The sequence below is a fragment of the Sus scrofa genome, chromosome 14, assembly GCF_054392235.1.
Source record: "Sus scrofa isolate SSC_HxYL_T2T_F1_AM1 chromosome 14, Sscrofa_HxYL_maternal_Yorkshire_Landrace_v2.0, whole genome shotgun sequence".
NCBI classification, from domain to species: domain Eukaryota; kingdom Metazoa; phylum Chordata; class Mammalia; order Artiodactyla; family Suidae; genus Sus; species Sus scrofa.
The window spans coordinates 9,969,024-9,986,922 of NC_139396.1; the positions used below are offsets into that span (position 1 = coordinate 9,969,024).

The 17,899-nt window shown below is 49.7% G+C and overlaps 1 pseudogene across 1 annotated transcript; it reads left to right on the forward strand.

Annotated features, from left to right (window-relative positions):
* The first annotated feature begins 539 nt into the window (after positions 1-539).
* LOC100513119 (cyclin-dependent kinase 20-like) lies at positions 540-8,092 on the forward strand (annotated as a pseudogene). Its single transcript, XR_014826467.1, has 8 exons — positions 540-935; positions 1,290-1,403; positions 4,257-4,445; positions 4,666-4,787; positions 4,982-5,044; positions 5,762-5,884; positions 6,259-6,414; positions 7,771-8,092. The product of XR_014826467.1 is annotated as a cyclin-dependent kinase 20-like (transcript).
* The last annotated feature ends 9,807 nt before the right edge of the window (positions 8,093-17,899 follow it).

A 17,899-nucleotide genomic window follows, 5' to 3' on the forward strand; every position in this document is an offset into this window, starting at 1 on the left:
ATTTACCTTATTGTGTATGAGACTGAGCACTTTCTCAGAAGTTTAAAAGCTACTTGTTTATTTTGTCAACATCCTTGGTACATACTTCTTAAAAATCACTCAGCTGCAAATTCCTCCAAATGCTTCCTCAGGAGAAGCCCTCAGACTTGGACTTTCTGGGTCAGAATTTGCATTTTTAAAAATCTTTCTCCACAAATTGCCTGTTGATCCTCCTGCCAGGACACAGACCCGAGACATCTCCCTTCAGTCACCATCGGCTCTGTGTCTCATAGGTGGGAAATGACACCTCTATGTTCTCAGAGGTGGCGGCTGGCACCTCTAAGCCTGCTCAGGGAGGTGGAGGGGCAGGCCCCGCCTTCAGCCCCACCCCCGTCACCTTCAGCCCCTCCCCGTTACCTTCAGCCCCCCCCCCGCCCCCCGCCAGCTCCCCGCCCCGCCCGCTGAGCAGCTCCACCCTCCCGCCTACGCAGCCCCGCCCCACCTGCTGCCCGGCCTTGCCCCGGGGCTGCATGGCCCCGCCCCGTGCGTGCTCTGGCGTCACTCGTCATGTGATGCCCGCGCAGGGTTGAGAAGGGGTGACAGTGAAAGTTGCTGCGGTTGGTCCTTTGTGCACTCGTGTGACTCCCTTTGAGGGAAGCGCCCTGAGCCGTGATGGCGAGCGCCTAGGGGAAGGCGCAGACGAGCCCAGGGCCGCCTTCCCTGGCAGCGCTGGCCTCCCGGTCCCGGAGCGCGCGCCCGCGCCGTTGCTAGGCAGCCGCCTATGGGCGCAGAGGGCGGGGCAGGCTTACGAGAAAGGGTCCGGTTGCTTGTGCAAGGGAGAGGCTGTGACTTTGGAGCGTAATAGTGCCAGGCAGAGGGCCATGGAGCAGTACTGCATCTTGGGCCGCATAGGGGAGGGCGCTCATGGCATCGTCTTCAAGGCCAAGCAGGTGGAGGTGAGCACCCAGTCCTTCCTTCGGTTCCTTTGAGATCTACCCTATGTTCGCACCCACGCATGGGCCATTGCTCCTGCCTCCCCTCAGCTTTTTGTGGCGTCCGCCTATCTCTTGCCCCCTTGGCGGGGTGGGGTGCGGCCAGCTGTCAGCGGTGCTTTTAGATGGCAAGTGTTCCCTGTGAGCTGGTGTGGTTATCTCTGAGCTGTTTTCCCAGCGCTGCGACTCCTGGCCCTGATATCCCTCCAGAATGGGGTAGGGGGTGCGTTCCACTCTCACGAGGGCCTCAAGCCTCGCATCCCATTCCTTTTCCCAGCCCGGGATGGGGTAGCAGTGTCTGCGTCCTGTCCCAAACAGACTGGAGAGATCGTGGCCCTCGAGAAGGTGGCCCTACGGCGGCTGGAGGATGGCATCCCCAACCAGGCCCTGCGGGAGATCAAGGCCCTGCAGGAGATTGAGGACAGTCAGTATGTGAGTAGGGCTGGTGCCCTGTGCTGGGGTTCCTGCCCTTATCCACTCACTTCCACCCTGGGGACTTGCTGTCGTTTGCTTCCTCACCCCTCACTACTCCCTTTCCTGTCCACTTGTTCACCCTTATTCCCCCCCAGTTATTTCATTCCTCACTCACTCCCTCTCTGTTCACCCACTTATTTCTTTGTGTACTTATTCATTTATTCACTAACATCCCTTTTTGCTCAAAACTTTTAATGAATTCTAATAATAAGGATAATTGCCACCCATTGAGCTCCCATTGTGTTCCGCAGGCTGGATTAGCAGCTTTATGTACATTGTCTTTCTTCTTCTTTTTTTTTTTTTTTTTTGGTCTTTTTAGGGCCACACCCACAGCATATGGCGGTTCTCAGGCCAGGGGTCTAATCAGAGCTGTAGCTGCCGGCCTACCACAGCCACAGCAACGTGGGACCTGAGCCCTGTCTGTGACCTACACCACAGCTCACAGCACCACCGGATCCTTAACCCACTGAGTGAGGCCAGGGATCTAACCTGCAACCTCATGGATCCTAGTCAGATTCGTTCCACTGAGCCATGATGGGAACTCCACATTGTCCTTCTGAGTTTTCTCCTCTGATTGGGGAATCAGTACATTTTAACTTTGGGGCCCACATAGGCTCTGCCCTCTGCTGGGCACTGGTGATGAACACTGACCCTGACCCTGACCTGGCTCTCGAGACAGGACAGAGGCTGCAAGAACCTCCTGGCCTTGTTTGTGCTGTGATGGGCCCTGGAGGGGCTGTGGGTACAGGAGGAGAGACCACACCCACCCAGCCTCATTCTCTCTGTGCACTTCTCTCTTGACTGTGTCCGGAGTAGAGAATGTGTGTAATTTCCTGGGGAATGCCAGGGGCAGGTCCACCCACCCAACAGTGGGTGATACTCTGGCTTGCTTCTTATCCTCTGGAGATGTTCGTGCTACATCAGTGCCAAAACCATATTATACAACTTCATGTGTCATCCTGGTTTTGTGCGAAAGTATTTTGTATACGCCTGTGCATATATGTCTGTATGTGCCATGTCTGTTGCTAAGTCTGGTGGAATATACTTGTGAGGTTGACAGTAGGTGATAGGATTCTTCTTTTGCGATTTTTTTTTTTTTGCTTATGAGTTTGTGTATTATCTGAACGTTATGTGTTTGTCTCAATCTGTAAAGTGATTGTCTCCTACTCTCAAAATCAGAAAAGCAGTAATATGGCCCTTCTCACTCTCTCCTTTTTTTTTTTTTCTTTTCTTCTGCTTTTTAGGGCTGTACCCGCAGCATATGGAGGTTCCCAGGCTAAGGGTCTAATCAGAGCTACAGCTGCCAGCCTACACCACAGCCACAGCAATGCCAGATCCAAGCCTCTTCTGTGAGCTACACCACAGCTCATGGCAACACCGGATCCTTAACCCACTGAGTGAGGCCTGGGATCAAACCTGCAACCTCATGGTTCCTAGTCAGATTTGTTAACCACTGAGCCATGATGGGAACTCCCCCCTTCTCATTTTTTGAGGAAGGTAAAAGGACTTGGCAGCAGCTTGTGCATGGGAGAGGTGGAGGGCCCATGGGGTCCCGTGTCCTGTGCATCAGCAGGCCTGAAGGTTCTATCTTTAAAACACTCCAGATATCATTCTAGCCTTGCCCAGGCCATCTTCACCTCTCATCAGAATGACTTTGCCCCCCAAACCCCCTCCCTGACCCCACTCTACAGTCAAAATGTGTAGTTGAAGTTATCCACTCTCCGGCTTGAAAAGCCCCAGTGGCTTCTTTTCACTCCAAAAGAATTGTCACTGTCTGCTGTCACCCACCTCCAGTCTCTCTCTCTCTTTTTTTAATTTTTTTTTAGGGCCACACCTGGGGCATATGGAGGTCCCCAGGGGTCGAATTGGAGCTACAGCTGCTGGCCTATGCCAGAGCCACAGCAACGCCAGATCTGAGCCACGTCTGCGACCTACATCACAGCTCATGGCAATGCCGGATTCTTAACCCACTGAGCAAGGCCAGTGGTTCCTATGGTTCCTAGTCGGATTTCTTTCCCTTGCGCCAGGGTGAAAACTCTTCCAGTCTCTTTTTCTATTCATTCAACACTTAAGTTTCTCTTGCCTGACAAGTATGTCTAGGCTCCAGGAGTACAGAGCAGCCTCCTTCCTGTTCTAGCCTCTGGAGCCCTGTGCTCACTGTCCCCCTGCCCAGAACTCCTTCCCAGATCCCTGCATAAGTGAGCCCAGCCCATCTCTTCTGTCTTCATCAGAACCTTCATCAAGATACCCAATAGATTTGTTCTTACGCCTGTCAGTCATTTGTCCCCCGAACTCCTTAAAGCCCATCAGGACCCCCTCGCTCTTGCTCCTGCTCACTGCTGTGCAGCCTGGCCCTTGTGACCCGTGGGCCCTCAGGAAGTATATGTGACATATCTCCTGCTGTCCCAGCGCTGGGAGATGTGATCACCAGTGCCTTCTCTTGGTTCTGGGAGTTAATGGCTGTAGAAGAAACAGGAGGAGACGTGTGTGTGTGTGTGTGTGTGTGTGTGTGTGTGTGTGTTTCCAGGTGATTTTCCAGTTCGTAGGCTGGGTGGGGGACCAGACACTGCCCTAAGTGGATTTTCTTAGACCTCCTTTCTCCTGCGCCTTTACTGGAGCATTAGAGTAGGGTCTTGCCTTCTGTTGGGAGAGGGGAGCACATGAGAGCACCCAGCTCCCTGATTCTAAGCTCAGATCTCCTGTCACCTTTTCTGCCTGGTCTTCTGTTGAGGCAAGAGCCGAGAGTTCCACAGAGGGTGTGAGCCACGTGAGTCTGGGGGCTGATGGTATGCCTCTCCCCCTCCCCCACAGGTTGTGCAATTGAAGGCTGTGTTCCCGCACAGTGCAGGCTTTGTGCTGGCCTTTGAGTACATGCTGTCAGATCTGGCTGAGGTGCTGCGCCACGCCCAGAGGCCACTGGCCCAGGCACAGGTCAAGAGCTATTTGCAGATGCTGCTCAAAGGCGTTGCCTTCTGCCATGCCAACAACATTGTGCATCGGGTCAGTTCCAGCATGGGCTGGGGTGGGACCTGGGGGACCATGATGTAGGGCATGCTTGGAGAGGGGACAAAGGGGGCAGGCCCATGTGTGAGTGGCCAGGGGTATAGCCCTGAAGGAGGTGCGGTCCTGGGCTGACCCGGGTGCTCAGCCTGCCCAGCTCTCTTATCCCGAGGTCCCATGGGGGCTCACAAGGAACCAATGCCTCTTTTTGTGCCCTCAGGACCTGAAACCAGCCAACTTGCTAATCAGCGCCTCGGGCCAGCTCAAGATAGCGGACTTTGGCCTGGCCCGGGTCTTTTCCTCAGATGGCAGCTGCCTCTACACGCACCAGGTGGCCACCAGGTAGGGAGGACCAGTTCCCAGGCAGGACCAGGCAATGGCCAGGCCCCACCCCTCCCACTGGGGTAGAGATGCTTCTGGACCTTCTGTTCAAACAGTGCTCCTGGAGCTGGTGTGGGGGCCAGGGTGACCTTCTGGGGCAGGCAGCTTCCTGACAGACCGGTGACCTGGCTCTGACCACTGCCATCCTCTCACAGGTGGTACCGAGCCCCTGAGCTCCTGTATGGTGCCCGCCAGTACAATCAGGGTGTTGACCTGTGGTGAGCCTCCTGTGGGCTGGGCAAGGGGTGGGGTGCGGGTGCTTGAGTGTTCTTTCCCGCTGGGCATTGAGGTCTCCAGGCTATTAGGGGCTGTTCTCCTGCTGTGAGCTTAAACATACAGGGGTGCCCTGGGGGTGTCTTGCTTGGTTAGAGTATCTCTGAGGAGTTGGAGTCACTGTTCTTTTCCATGAGAGTTTTGAGCTGGGTGGGGGTCAGGTGGGATGGGAGTGGCTGTCCCAGGAGGAGGTCTCTGGGTGGAGGTTGGGGAGGTGGTCTGGCCATGGAACGTCTGCTTGCAGGGAGTGACACCCTGGAACACAGTGTCCCTGAGCTAGCCCAAGGCCTGGGGCCCTGGATGGGAAGGCCCTGAACAGTTCTCTAGGGTAGGATGGTCTGTATTTGCTGAGACTGTGAGATTTGGGGGCCGTTTTGGAGGTCTTCCCTGGGATGGGAGGACAGGGTGTATGTCCAGAATGGGAGGCTCTGAGAGGTCTTATAACTGCTGAGGGGTTGAGGCCTGAGAGCTGCAGAGGAAGGGGTATAAATTCTGCGTTCTAGACTTGAGGTCTTTCCCGGTTTGGGGGTCTGTATTCTTCACTCTGAAGCCTCTAGGCTACTTTGTGGGTGTTTTGACCCTGGTGTCAGGTGTGAGTGCTGGTGCGGGGAGATCTGTGGCTGTGCTGAGATCCCTGAGATGTTTGTGTTCTGTATCTGCAGGGCCGTGGGATGCATCCTGGGGGAGCTGTTGAACGGGTCCCCCTTTTCCCAGGGGAGAATGACATCGAACAGCTTTGCTGTGTGCTTCGCATCTTGGGCACCCCCAGCCCTCAAGTCTGGCCGGTTTGTAGGGCCCTATGGAGGGGAGGGGTGGGACAGGTGTCCTCTGTCCCCCCAAGAGCTAGTGAGTCCCCTGGCCCACACCTTCTCTCCTGTAGCCCCACAACTCCCTGACCTCCCATTCTCTGTCTTGGCTCAGCTCAGGGGCTCCTCCTGCCCTGCTGGAGGCAGGAGAGCTGGTCCGTGTCCCATCCCCTGTCTGTTTCAACCTGTCCCTGGCACTCACACAGCTCTTACCCAGCTGGGCACAGAGTGGGCTCCCGAGAAGTGGAGGAAGGACTGAAGGACGGATTGAGTGCGTGATGACAGAGTGACCTGGTACAAGCAGGGGCTTGGCAGGGCGGGTGCCAGCCCTAATGGGCCTGCTTCTCCTCCAGGAGATCACAGAGCTGCCTGACTACAACAAGATCTCCTTCAAGGAGCAGGCACCCGTGCCCTTGGAGGAGGTGCTGCCCGATGCCTCTCCCCAGGCCTTGGACCTGCTGGGGCGGTTCCTCCTCTACCCTCCACTCCAGCGCATTGCAGCCTCCCAGGTAGGCGACACCTAGTGCCCTGAGCCTCCTCGTTCGTGCTCATGTGACCCAGCAGGTTGAGGTCCCCCAGAACCTGTGATGGGCTCGGACAGAACCCCCGGAGCCAGTGCAGGAGGGTGTGGAGCAGCTGAGCCTCTCCTGAGCAGACCCCAGAGGGGCTGTGGTGGCCAGGGGTGGCCCATTAGAAGGGCATGCCCACATTGCAGAAGAGCACATCTTCAGGTTATTGGTGACTCACCTCTTCATGCCTTTATTCCTTCAATAAGTATTTACTCAGCATCTGGCACACACCAGGCATTGTCCTGGGCCCTGGTGCAGAGTGAACAGACAGACGTAGCTCATGTCTGTGGGGTGTCCAGCCTGTGGTGAGGCAGGGCAGCCAGTCTGTGACAGCCCTGAAGAGTGATGTTGGGACTGACTTTGGGGTCACATAAGGCTTCCTGGAGAAGGATCAGTTTAAGCACAGGGAGCTGTTTCCCCAAGAGAAATAATGAACAGAGGCCTGGAGAGGAGAACCCAGGACAGGTGGATTGTGGCTGGAAGGCAGGGGAGGAGGGCAGGGCCACCCGCTGATGGCAGGGATGGCATCAGAGCCTCTATCGGGTGTACCTGTCCTCCCCTCCTTGCCCTTGGCCCTCATACCCTGGTGAGTTCCCATGTCAGCAGTGCCTTCAGAGTGTACTGAGGCCAACCGACCCCTTCTCAGCTCCCTGCTGCTGTCCCGTCTAAGTCACCCCCCTGTCCTCACCCCCATTGTAAGCTTCCCCTCCTGCCCATTCCTCTGGCAGAGAGGGGGATCTTGTCCAGGGAGGCTGTCACACCCTCCCCTGCAGGGCCCTCCTGTGGCTCCCTCTCAGAGGAGAAACTCAGGTCCTTGTGACCTTCAGGCATCACACACTAGGGGCCATCCTCTTGGTGACCCTGGCAGCTCCCATTCCACTTGCTCTGGGGCCCCTCCATGTCCCTGGGCCTCACTCATTCATCCTTCAGGTCTCTTCTCAAGCGCCACCTCCCGGGGGCTTCCCCTGCCCATCTTCAGGTCTGCAGCCTTTCCGCTGTTCCTCTTTCCTCCTCACTGTCCACCCCCCACAGCACTCATCATCCAATGTGCTCTTTCTCCTACTACTTTATATGATTTATTCTCCTCTTTGCTCTGTTTGCTGCTGCATCCTGGGTCCCTGGAGCAGTGCTTGGGCAGCAAGCACTCAGAGGCTTGGAGTCAGCTGCACTGATGAGCAGAGGGAGGAAAGCTTCTTCAGGGCCATATTCACATCTCCCCCTCAAAGGGAAGTGAGCTGAAGCTGGGATGGGGAGGTGACTGGTTTCCTTTTGCTGTCCCTTGCTTGCTGCCTTCAGGCCCTCCTGCACCAGTACTTCTTCACAGCTCCCCTGCCGGCCCACCCCTCGGAGCTGCCGATTCCCCACCGCCCAGGGGGACCTACCCCCAAGGTCCACCCAGGACCCCCCATGTCCATGACTTCCACGTGGACCAGCCTCTGGAGGAGTCGCTGTTGAACCCGGAGCTGATTCGGCCCTTCATCCTGGAGGGCTGAGATGCTGGGCCAGGCCCCGCCAGCGTGCTCCCTACCAGAACCACCCAGGCCTCTTGTTCCCCAGCTCTGGCCTGATTCAGCCACAGGCTGTACCTGGTCCTGCTCTCAGCTGGGTGATGAGGACATCCAGCCCCAGCAGAGGGCACCTGCGGCCTGCACTGTCAGCTGCCGTCTGTGTGCTGCTGACAGGTCCATCCAAGGAGGCAGTGAGTGCTGCTGCTGTGTCTGCCACCGTGCTGCTTCTCTAGCTGCCACCTTCTTGGTCAGGGACGGCCTCGGTAGAGCCATCTGGGGGAGCACTGAGTGTGAGATGTCAGAAACACAAGTGGGGAGGAAAGTGTAGTTTGATTTTGTTCTCAGAGACATTAAGCACTAGTTCAATTCTGAGATTTAGGATAAAACCCAAATAGTCCTACCTGATGTGTACCCTTCTTCTGCTCCTGTTGAGGGATGTGCCTGAGGTAGCATGGTCTCCTGGCCCTTGCTTGTCTCTGGTCACTTGGAAAGTAGCCCCATTCATGGCCGCCTTAGTCTTGGGGACTTTCTAGGTGCTTCATGTCTTGGAGCTCCCACTGGAAGGTGAGATGACAGAAGTCAAGGCCCAGGGATGGCTCAAATTGGGGCCCCAATAAGTGACCCTCCACATTTTTTTTTCTTTTTCAGGGCCAAACCTGTGGCATATGAAAGTTCCCAGGCGAGGGGCAAATCAGAGCTACAGCTACACCACAGCCACAGCAACACCAGATCTGAGCCTTATCTGCAACCTACACCACATCTCATGGCAACATCGAATCCCCAACCCTCCAAGCAAGGTCAGGGATTGAACCCACATCCTCATGGATCCTAGTTGGGTTTGTTAATAACCAGTGAGCCACGAGGTGAACTCCGTGACCCTCCACATCTTAATCTGGTTACGTCACCCTCAGGATAAGCATGAGCCAGGACCACACAGGCCACCTACTTACTCAGACACCAGGCAAATAGGACAGACATTCCTGAAAATCATTTGTTAATTCAGTAAATCCAGTACAATCCGAACTGGCTCTTCTTTTTCATATTTAATAATTTGGTAAGCCAATTCTGAAATATATGCAGAAATGAAAGGGTTAAGAGGGGGAGGCAGAAGCAGAAGAAAAGGAGAAAGATGAAAGGACTTAGCGTATCATATCCCAAGACTCAGGGCTGTAATAAATAAGAAGTGTGGAATCAGCTCACAGATACATAAAAGCAGACAAATGGAGAAACTTAGCAATCTTTTAGTTTAAAACATTCATTTTGTTCCCATGTGGATAAACTCCTCTGAGCACAGAGTTCACAGAGAACTAACACTGCCACAGTCACTGCCTTCCAGATTTTTAGAGGGCAAAGCACAGTTGTTGCTTTCAGGGTAAAGTCTGAGTGTCTCATAGGTCTTTAAAGATATTTTAAGGATCTGGCCTCTGCCTGTTGGACTACCCACATCTGTAGACTCTAACCTTAAGTCTAGCTCAATTTCTAGTTATCTCTCATCTCCACATAAATGTGAGGCTGTACCCACACCCTGACTGCTGATCCCTGGCCAGTTCCACTCACAAAGACCCTAAACCTTAGTCCGCCCTGACATTGACCCTCACTTTGGCCTTGAGCCTTATGCTGAACCTGACCCTATCACCCTGACCCTGACATACAGTCACTCACCCTCATTCAATTTTTTGCCAACTCCTTCCCCACCTATACCTGGCTTGGATCTTGGCATTGACTCTCAGCCTCACTCAAACTCTGACCCTGCTTGACCTAGAATTAACCTTGTGTATGAACTTGGCTCTCATCTTCACCTTAACACTGACCCTCTAATTGACTCCTTTGATGTTCATTATAACCCTGATCTTGACTTACCCTTGACAATGACAACTTCTCTCCCACTGATCGTGACCCAGAACATTACCATGAATGAACCACTCGCTGCTCTCCATCTGATTCTGACCTTTAACTCTACCCCTAGAATGAATCCTCACCTTGGTAAAGACTATCATACCAACCTACCCTGCCCTTGAACTTGAGCCTTGGTGCTGAACTACACTACGCCAAAGGTGAAAGAAATATCTGTACCCCAAGCCTGACCATGACCCTGATCTTAATCCTGATTTTGACCTGGACCTCAATTTCACCCTGACCTGGGTCTTCATCCAAACACAGAGCCTCATCATTGACACCCTAACCCCATCCTGACCTTGAAGCTGACCTAGACCCTGATCCTGAAATTGAATTTCACACTGACATTGACCTTCATTTTTATGGTGAATGTTCATCCTCAGTCTGATCACCTTCATTTGACCCATCATATCACACTGAACCTTAACCTTGAACCTGATTTTTGACTAAACCAAACTGATCCTCTCTGATAATCAGAATAATGTCCCCCCAAAGACGCCCATGTCCTGACCTATAAATATATTGCCTTAAACAAAAAAGGGACTTTGCCGATGTGATTAAGGGTACATATTTGAGATCGAAAGAGTATCCTGGATTATGCAGATTGGGCCAGTGTAATTGGTGGTGGGGAGGGAGAGGTGGAGGAGGACTTGATTCCTTCCAGCAGCAAGAGGAAAGGAATCCCACCTTGACTTCTAATTGACCTTGGCCTTAACTCTGATCCTGGCAGTTATCCTCATGGTTGATCTTGACTCTAAGTCTGCATTGATGCTTAATCCTGAACATCAACCTCGCCCTCACCTTGACTGAATCCTATTCAGAACTGGACATTCACTGTCAACCTGAATCCAACTTTCAATCGTTCTTTCATCCTGACAACCATGATCCTTACCCTGACCTCATCCTCTTATGGATCCTCTCCGATGGAGTCTCAACCTGATCCTCACACTGATCCTCGAACCTGATTCTGACACCATGACCCTGACCATCCTCTTGTCTTGACCCCTACCTGATCTAGAATTTTACCCTGGACACTCACCCTCATTCTGATCTTCATCACTGTCTGCCACCCTGACTGCTCTGACACTGAACTTGATCATGACACTTGCTTTTACATTACATTTACATTGTTATCATTTATGCTAACTCTGATCTGATCTTGGCTGGGGCCACAACCAAGTCCAGAGTGAGGTCCTGGTATCAGGACCAAGGCGAGGGTAAGAGCCAGGGTGGGTGCCATGACAAGAGAGGCACCAGGTTTTGGGCAAGGGCCAGTGCCATGGCAGGAGGGAAGCTGGAGGTCATTGTGAAGGCGACTGTGAAGGTGGGAGTCAGGGCTAGGGAAAGTTTAGGGTGAAGTGTGTGTTACAGTGTGCCTAGGTCAGGTAGGGACAAGGGTAGGGTAGATGTCTGATGTTTGTAAAATCAAGGGTTTTGATTAGGGCAAGGCTGAGGAAAAGGACTGAGTTCTGCGTAAGGGCTAGCACCAGGGCAAGGGCTCAAAAGGTGCTGGGTCATGGACACCCCAAGGTCCAGCTGGTCTGTGCAAGGGCAAGAGTTCTGCGTAAGGGCTAGCACCAGGGCAAGGGCTCAAAAGGTGCTGGGTCATGGACACCCCAAGGTCCAGCTGGTCTGTGCAAGGGCAAGGGTCAGAGCGAGGGTGAATGTCAGTGTGAGGGAGGAGGTGAGGGTCTGCCGAGTGTCAGGACAACGCAAGAGCCAAGGGGCAGGGCAGAGACCAGTGGAAGGCCAAGCAGAAGGGGGTTCGGCAAGCTTTTGGGACCTGAAAGAGGACGGCTGGCAAGGATTAGCCTGGAAGGGCTTGGCCTGAGGGGCAGAAGTGGGAGGCGGGGCTGGGCATGAGGGGCTGAAGCAGGGCGGGGCGGCGCTTGGCCTGTGGGGCAGAAACACCGGGAAGGCGTGACCTGGCCAGAGCGCCTAGGGCGGCGGGCACCATGCAGGCGCAGTTGGGTTTGCCTGAGTGGCATCACATCTTCTCGTTTTTGGAAGCTCAAGACCTGCTCCGCGCCGCCCAAGTGGACAAGGTAGCGCGTGCAGTCCCAAGCAAGAGGCAGGGCGCAGTTCATGGTCCTGCCGTGACCATGCTTTACGTCCCCCCTGGACTTCAGTTTCCCAAATCTGGGAGGGGGAGTCGGGTGGCTCTGAATACGCACTTGGCAGAGGACGTTTGTGGACCCCGAAGTGGTAACCTCGGCGGCCTTTGGAGGGGTCGCTCTGAAAGTCTCCCACTCCTCTGCCCCTCTGGCTGCCCCTGCATCCAGAGCTCCTGGGGGTTGGCCTGTGCTGGGCACCTGTGAACAGGATTCACCCCTTTGGCTTAATGATCCCGTGTCTTTTGGAATATTCTGGAATTTCCCTTCTGGAGTTTTCCTGGAAAGCCACGATTTCCACACGAGTGGCACCTTCTTCAGGCTCACCGGGTTGAACTCCCATACTGGTTGCACCAAGTGCCTGTTGAGTGCGTTAATTTGAGTAGCACTTCCCCCCAAGCTACAGGTGTGCTCAGCACACCTGCAACTAAATGATTTATAGGATCTGTGTGTCATGTCAGTTCTTCTCCCCTCTAAACTTTTTCCTAGGAGCAGAATGTTTGTCTCTTGCATCACTGTGTGTATAATCACTGTACACACCCAGTGTATGGCCTGACATTTAATGTACTTGCAGTGAATGAATTTATTTACTTTTAAAATACATTATTGGAGTTCCCTTCCTTCCAGCTCAGTGGTAATGAACCTGACTAGTCTCCATGAGGACCCCGGTTCAATCCCTGGCCTTGCTCAGTGAGTTCATCCCAAATTGCGGTGAGCTGTGGCGTAGGTCACAGACGCAGCTCTGATGTGGTGTTGCTGTGGTTGTGGTGTAGGCTGGCAGCTACAGCTCGGATGCGAACCCTACCCTGGGAATTTCAATATTCCCGTGGGTGCGGCCCCTAAAAGGACCAAAAATGAAATAAAGTACAATAAATTTTTAAAATACAGTATTATATTGGAGTTCCTGTTGTAGCTCAGTGGTAACAAACTGGACTAGTATCCATGAGGATGTGGGTTTGCTCTCTGGCCCCGTTCAGTAGGTTAAGGATCCAGCATTGCCGTGAGCTGTGGTGTGGGTCACAGACATGGCTCAGATCTGGTGTGGCTGTGGCTGTGGTGTAGGGAAGGAGCTGTAGCTCCGATTTGACCCCTAGCCTGGGAGCTTCCATATGCCCCAGGTGTGGCCATGAAAAGCAAAATCAATCAATCAATCAATCAATCAATGCATGATTATGTAACTTTACATGATCAGACCCTTGCCTGAATTCTGTAATTATGATTTTATTTTATTTATTTGTCTTTTGTCTTTTTAGGGCCACACCCATGGCATATGAAGGTACCCAGGCTAGGGGTTGAATCGGAGCTGTAGCCACTGGCCTACATCACAGCCACAGCAACAAGGGATCTGAGGTGCATCTGTGGCCTACACCACAGGTCACAGCAATGCTGGATCCTTAGCCCACTGAACAAGGCCAGGGATTGAACCCACAACCTCATGGTTCCTAGTCGGATTTGTTTCTGCTGCCACCAGGACGGGAACTCCTCAACTTCACATTCTTACCAGCCCAAAAAAACTTATTAAAGGCTGAGAGAAACTTTGGTCTTGGATGAGTGAGGGCTGTGGAAGTGGGTCCTGGGCTCAGAGAGGATGGTGGTTATTTCTGCCAGAGCTTGGAAAGCTGCATATGTGGATGGCATCCTCAGAGGGTCTGGACCATAAGAAAGCTCCGGAGGGTTTCCACTGAAGCTGTGTCGGGTCTAAATCCAGGGTGGACCAGCCAGAAAGGCCACAAAGTTGGAGGATGCAGGTGTGGGCCTGAGGGAGGGGGAGGAAAGATAATCTCTTCAACAAATAGTGCTAGAACAACTAGATAGCCATATAAATCCTCGTATTTAAAAACATAAGACTCTAGAGATAGAACTTATACCTTTTTAAAAAAATGATTGATTTACAATGTTCTGTCAATTTCTGCTGTACAGCAAACTAACCCAGTCACACACACACACACACACACACACACACACACACACACACATGCCTTCTTTTTCTCACATTATCCTCCATCATGTTCCATCACAAGTGATTAGATATATAGTTCTCTGTGCTATACAGCAGGATCTCCTTGCTTATCCATTCCAAATGCAAGAGTTTTCATCTACTAACCTGAGATTCCCAATTCATCCCAGTCCCTCCCCAGCCCCACTACATACACTCTTCTGTCCTACATGTCCATGATCTTTTCTGTTCTGTAGATAGATAATTGGTGCCATATTTTAGACTCCTCATGTAAGTTATATCATATGGGGTCTGTCTTTCTCTTTCTGACTTACTTCACTCAGTAGAAGAGTCTCTAGGTACATACATGTTGTTGCAAATGGCATTATTTGGTCCTTTTTATGGCTGAGTAGTATTCCATTGTATATATGCGCCACATCTTCCTAAACACCCATTCAGATGGGCAATTAGATTGTTTCCATGTCTTGGCTATTGTGAATAGTGCTGCCATGAGCATACAGGTGCATGTATCTTTTTCAATGAATTTTTTTTTGTCTGGATATATGCTCAGGAGTAGGTCATATGGTAGTTCCATATTTAGTTTTCTGAGATATTACCTTATTGTTTTTTATACTGGTTTTACCAATTTACATTCTCATCAACAGTGTAGGAGGGTTCCCTTTTCTCCACATCCTCTCCAGCAGTTATTTGTTGACTTGTTAATGATGGCCACTCTAACGGGCGGGAGGTGGTATCTCATTGTAGTTTTGATTTGCATTTCTCTAATAATTAGTGATGCTGAGCATTTTTTCTTGTGCCTGCTGGCCATCTATGTGCCTTCTTTGGAGAAATGTCTTTTTAGGCCTTCTGCCCATTTTTCAATTGGGTTGTTTGTTTTTTTGCTAGTGAATTGTATGAGTTGTTTGTATATTTTAGAGATTAAACCTTTGTCAGTTGAGTCCTTTGCAAAAATTTTCTCCCATTCTGTAGGTTGTCTTTTTTTAAAAATGATTTCCTTTGCTGTGCAGAAGCTTTTGAGTTTAATTAGGGCCCACTGGGTGTCATACAGTGTTTGTAGTATACTATATTCTTCTTCTTTTTACAATCCTTTAAAAATTTGTAAAAACTTTTTTAAATTTTTTTAGCTTATGGCCTCTACAGAAACAGTTGATAAGCAGGATTTGGCCTGTGAGTTATAGCATCCTGATCCCTGGACAAAAAATTTCAAAATTAATTGATATAAAAAAGAAAATTGAAATCAATCAAAAAACTCCAAATCCATTCATCATAAAAACTCTAGTAGGAGTTCCCTCTGGCACTGCAGCATCTCTGCAGTGCCAGGATGCAGGTTTGATCCTTGTCCGGCACAGTGGGTTAAAGAAGCTGGCATTGCCACAGCTCTGGTGTAGGTCGCAACTTTGGCTCAGATCTGATCCCTGGCCCGGGAATTCCATAAGCTGCAGGGTGCTACCCCCCAAAAAACCCCTCTAGTATATTAGGAATAGAAAGGAACTTCCTTAATAAATGGTACCTACAAAAAATCTATAATTAACATCAGGATTAGTATGAAAGGTTTCATATTTTACCCCAGGATCAAGAACAAAGCAAAGATATACATTTTTTTAACATCATAGGCTGACTAGCCAGTACAATAAAGCAAGGGGAGAAAAAACCATATAGACTGGAACGGATGACATGATCATTAAAGTAGAAGTCTCTAGAGTCTACTTTTAAAGGCTACTAGACTTAACAAGTGAATTTAGCATAGTTGCCTAATAAAGGTCCACATATGGAGTTCCTGGTGTGGCACAACAGGGATCAGCAGCATCTTGGGAGAACTGGGTTGAGGTTCCATCTCCCGTTTGGCACAGTGGGTGAAGGATCTGGAATTGCTGCTGCTGTGACTTAGGTCACAACTCTGGCTTGGATCTGATCCCTGGCCCAGGAACTTCATATGCTGCAGGGTGGCCAGAAATGAAAAAGAAAAATAAAAGGTCAACATACAAAAATTAAAATGCAATTTATACAATATTAATGTATAAATCTGTTTTTAAAATACCTTTTATTTAAAAAAAGGAAATACTTTGATATAAACCTGAAAATGTGTGCAGGAGCTATATGCTTAAAAATAAAAAAAAAAGCTAATGAAGAAGATCAAAAGACATCTAAAAATCGAAATAAATGGAGAGATATATTATGATCATGGATTGAAAAATTAAATATGGTTAAGATGCTAATTTTAAAAAAAGTGATCTATAGATTTAACACAACTCCAGTCAAAATCCCAGGATCACTCATTGTATATATTGACAACTTAATTTTATATTCTATATAGAAAGTGAGAGGAACTTGAACAGCCAAAATAATTTTGAAAAGAAGAAAATCTGATTTTAAGACTTACTATAAAATCACAGTTATCAAGACAGTATGGTAATAGTAAGAGGTTAACCACACACAAACACATAGATCAAAGGAACAGGACAGATTATAGGTGTGAATCCACACAAATGTAAGCTTTTTCATTGAGGTACATTTACATAACATGAAATTCATCATTTTAACTCTCTCTTTTTTCTTTTTTAAGTCATTTTAGGGCCTCACCTGTGGAATATGGAGGTTCCCAAGTTAGGGGTCAAATTATAGCTATGGCTGCCAGCCTGCACCACAGCCATAGCAATTCAGGATTTGAGCCATGTCTACAACACCACAGCTCATGGCAATGCTGGATCCTTAACCCACTCAGCGAGGCCAGGGATCAAACCTGTGTCCTCATGGATTCTAGTCAGATTCATTTCTGCTGAGTCATGATGGGAATTCCTCATTATTTTAACCATTTTTAAGAGTATATAGTTCAATGCTATCTTTGGTATTAAGGTCTGTAGTAATTTCCTCACTTTTGTTTCTTATTTTAATCGGAGTCTTTTCTCAAAGATTTGCCAATTTTGTTGCTCTTTGAAAATATCTTTGGTTCATTTATTTTCCCTCTTGTTTCTCTGTTCTTTATCTCCACTCTAATCTTCATTATTACCTTCCTTCTGCTAGTTTTTAGTTTTTCCAAGTGCTTTAAGGTGCCAATTTAAGTGGCTAATTGGAGACATTTTTTAATGTAGGAACATAGGCATTTAAAGCTACAAATTTCCTTCTGAGCATATTTCACTGCATCACAAAAATTTTGGTACAGCATGTTTATGTTTCTTTCATTTATGTCTTCTAATTTGTCTTGTGATCTTTACTTTAGCCCACTGGTTGTTTAAGAGCGTGTTACTGTGTGCATGTTTGTGAATTTTCCAGTTTTCCTTCTGTTGGTGCTGGGGGTAATTTCATAGGAATTTCTTTACTAGTTTGAGCAGGGGAAGAAATTCATGAGTAGACCAGAAGAAGCAGAATTCTTGTAGAATGGATTCTGGCAATCTCTACACAGGACTACTGTTATTTTATCAACATGTGATAAAATAAGGTTATATTTTATTGAAATGACTCTCTCCAGCATTGACAGCAACAACTACAGGGAAACTTAAGTTTTAATCCTACGATGGGTGGAGGAAAAAACGTCAAGCAGAGACCTGCCTTCTCCCACAAGAATAAGAGATCATAATAAAGGCGTTCATTCCTTCTATTCCAGCAGCAAGATTTAAACCCTGCATTTGGAAACAGAGCATGGAAACAGATACTCCTGTTGGCGCAAAGTTACACAATTTTTTTTGAATGGCTGCATCGAAGGCATATGGAAGCTCCCAGGCCAGGGACTGAATTCCAGCCGGAGCTGCAACCCCATGTCTTGCAGCAAGCCAGATCCTTTAACCCACTGCACCAGGCCAGGAATCAAACTGGTGCCTCTGCTTCGATTAGTTAGATTCTAAACCCACCTTGTCACAGCAGGAACTCCTACATACTTTCTTTTCGTTTTTTCATGTTTCATTTCTTTTTTGGCTGTCCTGAAGGCAAATGGAATTTCTGGGCCAGGGATCAGATCC